The following is a 4222-nucleotide window of genomic DNA, read 5'->3' as shown; positions in this document are numbered from 1 at the left end:
ATATATATATAGATAGATAGATAGATAGATAGATAGATAGATAGATAGATAGATAGATATATATACATATACATATATATGTGTGTGTATGTGTGTTTTTGTGTGTGTGTATGTGTGTGTGTGTGGGTGTGGGTGTGTGTGTGTGTAACATTTATAAGTATTATAATCTTCACGTATAAAGTTCTAATAAATCTATCTGTTTTTTTCTGACAAGTTGTCTCGTTCAGATGATTACCTTGTTTGAGAGGATAAATAACCCTTATTACATCACCTTATTAAGTAATCTTATAAGCTTCCCCTCCTCCTTTTATGCACCACCTTCCTCATTTTCCTCCTCCTCCTTCGCTCGTCCCTCCCTCTTCCCCCTATGCCTTCTCTCGTCCTTCCCCAACTAACCCCTCTCTTCTCCCCTCGTCTCCCCTCCCCTCCCCCTTTCCCCTCGTTTCTCCTCCCCCTCTCTCCCTCGTCTCCCATCCCTCTATCTCCCTCGTTTCCCCTACCCCTCTCCCCCTCTCTCCCTCGTCTCCCCTCCCCCTCTCTCCCTCGTCTCCTTCGTTTTCCCTCCCCCTCTCTCCCTCGTCTCCCCTCCGTCTATCTCCCTCGCTTTCCCTCCCCCTCCCTCCCTCGCTTTCCCTCCCCCTCTCTCCCTCGTTTCCCCTCCCTCTATCTCCCTCGTCTCCCCTCCCCCTCCCCTCCCCTCGTCTCCCCTCGCCGGCTGGAGGTCCTCAGGCGACAGAAGATTCCATATTGCCAATTTAAAAGACCTTGTATATCTCCTCTCTGGGAAACCTCATAAGCGGTGAGAGGTGTCCCCTCCCCCTGTCCTCTCCCCTCTCTCCTCTCCTCTCCTACTTCGTACCTTCTCCTCTTCTCCCTCATCTCTCCTCCTCTCCCCTCCCCTCTTCCCTTCTATCCTTCGTTTCCCTTCTCCTTCTCTCCACTTATTTTCTCCCCTCCCTCCCCTTCCCTTCTATTCTTCGTTTCCTCTCTCCTCTTCTCCCCTCCCTCCCCTTCCCTTCTATCCTTCGTTTCCCCTCTCCTCCTCTTCACTCATTTTCTCCCCTCCCTCCCCTTCCCTTCTATCCTTCGTTTCCCCTCTCCTCCTCTCCACTTATTTTCTCCCCTCCCTCCCCTTCCCTTTTATCCTTCGCTTCCCCTCTTCTCCTCTCCCCTCTTTTTCTCCCCTCCCTCCCCCCGTCACTCCTCCCCTTTGGTAAATCCAGGCGTGATGCGGGTCACTCTGATGGCTATGTAGGGGGGGAGGGAAGGAGAAGAAATCTGACGAAATGAAGAAATGACGCGATGGGGAAAGAAAAGGATGGCTGAGGAGGTGAACGCGGTAAGATTGGCCGATTTTGATATTGAAATGGAAAACATATACAGCCATCTCTGGTTGAGTCTCACTTTTTTTTTCTCTCTCTCTCTTCTATTTTCTCTTTTATATTTCCTCTCTTCTTTCATATCCTCTCTCTCTCTCTCTCTCTCTCTCTCTCTCTCTCTCACACACACACACACACACACACACACACACACACACACACACACACACACACACACTCTCCATCCAACTCTCCTATTCCACCCATCCACCTCTCTCTCTCCTTCACCCCCTTACCTCTCCCTTTCCCTCTTTCTCTCACCCAAACACCCTTTTCCCTTTTTCAATCTCTCTAACTCTTCCTCTCACCCATACACATTCCCCTCACTCTATCGCCCCTTTCTCTCTTTCTCTCACCCACACACGTCCTCCTCCCTCTCCCTCTTTCTCTCACCCATACCCTTCCCCTCTCCTTCTCATCCACTCTCCCTTTCCCAATCTCTCCCTCACCCTCTTTCTCTCACCCATACCCTTCCCCTCTCCCTCTATCTCTCCCTCTCACCCACACGCAAACACTCTCCCGTTTCCAATCTCTCCCTCACCCTCTTTCTCTCACCCAAACACCCTCTTTCCTTTTCCCAATCTCTCCCTCACCCTCTCACCCACACTCAAACACTCTCCCGTTTCCAGTCTCTCCCTCTCCCTCTTTCTCTCACCCATACACCTTCCCCTCTCCCTCTATATCTCCCTCTCACCCACACGCAAACACTCTCCCGTTTCCAATTTCTTCTCCCTCTCCCTCTTTCTTTCACTCAAACACCTTCTTTCCCTTTCCCAATCTCTCCCTCTCCCTCTCTCTCTCACCCAAACACCCTCTTTCTCTTTCCCATACACCTTCCCCTCTCCCTCTATCTCTCCCTCTCACCCACACGCAAACACTCTCCCGTTTCCAATTTCTTCTCCCTCTCCAAAACAGCCATTACTCGCCCGCCCGTCAGCATGTCCGCCCAAACACTCAGTGCATTCATGTTATTCGCTCCTCAAACAAAGCAGACGGATTTTCATCGACTTTTCAATTAAAATCTGCTTTAATCTGAAGGCGAACTGTTTACATGACAACCATGGTCTGGTAACGCTGTGGATGGAAGGCTAAACGTGTGCATAGTTTTTTTTTCTTTTTGTGTGTGTGTGTGTGTGTGAATTGATGTTAGGTTTATCAGTATGATATGGTTAATAATTAGGATGGTAGCTAGATTGATGATGATGATGATAATGATGTTATGAATGGTCATTATCATTAACTGCAATTATAATTGTAATTAATGTAAATAATGATTATGTTAGGAATAATTATTTTCATTAACTGCAATTATAATTGTAATTATTAATATCAAACTGTTTCGTTATCATTGCTGAAATGTTTATCTTTTATTCTATTACCACCAGTAACTTTTCATTATTTATTATATCATTTAAAAGATACTTTGAGAATATTCCGATCATTCGAAAGTGAAACGAATTCTATAAATTTTGTAATAATTCTATAAATTATATAAATTCTATAATAACGAATTCTATAATATAAAACTTTAGTTCCACCAAACATTGAAAATTGAACTTCCTCATTAAGATTAATTTCCATTATTCTACTTCTAAACCAATATTTATCTTTATCTTTACCTATATATATTTAATAATCTATATGTATGCAAGTTTTATTGTTCTTCCTGTATGTGATTTTTAAGATATAAAGTAAACTAATACAAAAACGGGAATATCTTATAAGCAAAAAGGGAAAAAAATATTTAAGAAAAATATATTTAAAATATAGATAGTAGACCAAATCAGCAATGAATAAGTAATCAACATCAACCAAGTAATGATAATATCTAAGAAAACAAGACCAGCTTTACCAGCAATAAAAAAATATAAACAAGAAACCAAAGACCAAACAACTCCGTTCGCCAACGTTTCCCTCGCCAAGTATCTATAGTCTAACCGACCCCGACCCCCGTGCATTTCCCAACAACAATCACCTGTTTAGATCCCTCACAATAGATTCTAATCCCAATTCAACAACGGCGTGTCCTCTCCCCCTCTAACCCCCTCCCCCCTCACACACACACAACAGAGCTCCTTCACCCTTCACCCTTACCCATCCCCCCATCCTTGAAGGTTTCGAGGACGAGGTGCTGGATGGCCGACATTGAAACTCGAGGCGCGAAGAGTTCAGTGAGCGAGTCAATTGAATTCCGGAATGAAGGAATGGAATGAAGCTTTAAAGGAATTGGAATAAACGAGTGATTGGAAGTCCTCTATTTCTGGCAATTTCCATTTTTCTTTCAGGTCGTAAGAGTGACCTTTTTGAGTAGTGGTGAACGTATGTCTGTTGTCTCTTTTTTTTCAAATTCATATTCTCAATATCGGTCCAAAATCTTGGGAACCTTAAGAAACCAATCTACAATATATTAAATATATCAAAACACCCTATAGAACCCTTTCTCTCTCTTGCTAAACCCTCAAAATCAGATCACACAGATTCTTATCTTAGCTAATTCTTTATTTTATCATAGGACCTCAAACTAGCTTAACTAACACGACATTATCTTTACATTTTAGTTCTGATATCATCTACATCTATGCGTGGGTTTGTATTTCATGAACATTACAGGCTAATGTCACTTTCAACGCGTGACACCTGGAGGGAGGTTATTACAGGTCATGCGAACCAGGGCCATTAACGCGACCCATCTTAGGTCACGCACGAGCTTTTTCGCGTGACCTCTTTTGACACCGACGGTAAAAATATATAATGGGAATGCTTGTCATTGCTCTCTTGACCTTTTAGTGGTTGACACCCCTCCCCCCTTGTTTCACTACATACTCCTATTTATTATTCATTCA

The sequence above is a fragment of the Penaeus japonicus genome, unplaced genomic scaffold (genome assembly GCF_977035675.1).
Source record: "Penaeus japonicus unplaced genomic scaffold, GWHDUDI00000001_assembly GWHDUDI00000008, whole genome shotgun sequence".
In the NCBI taxonomy this organism is placed as follows: Eukaryota; Metazoa; Arthropoda; class Malacostraca; order Decapoda; family Penaeidae; genus Penaeus; species Penaeus japonicus.
The sequence above is the reverse complement of the archived record's forward strand: the minus strand, read 5'-3'. Positions refer to the sequence as shown.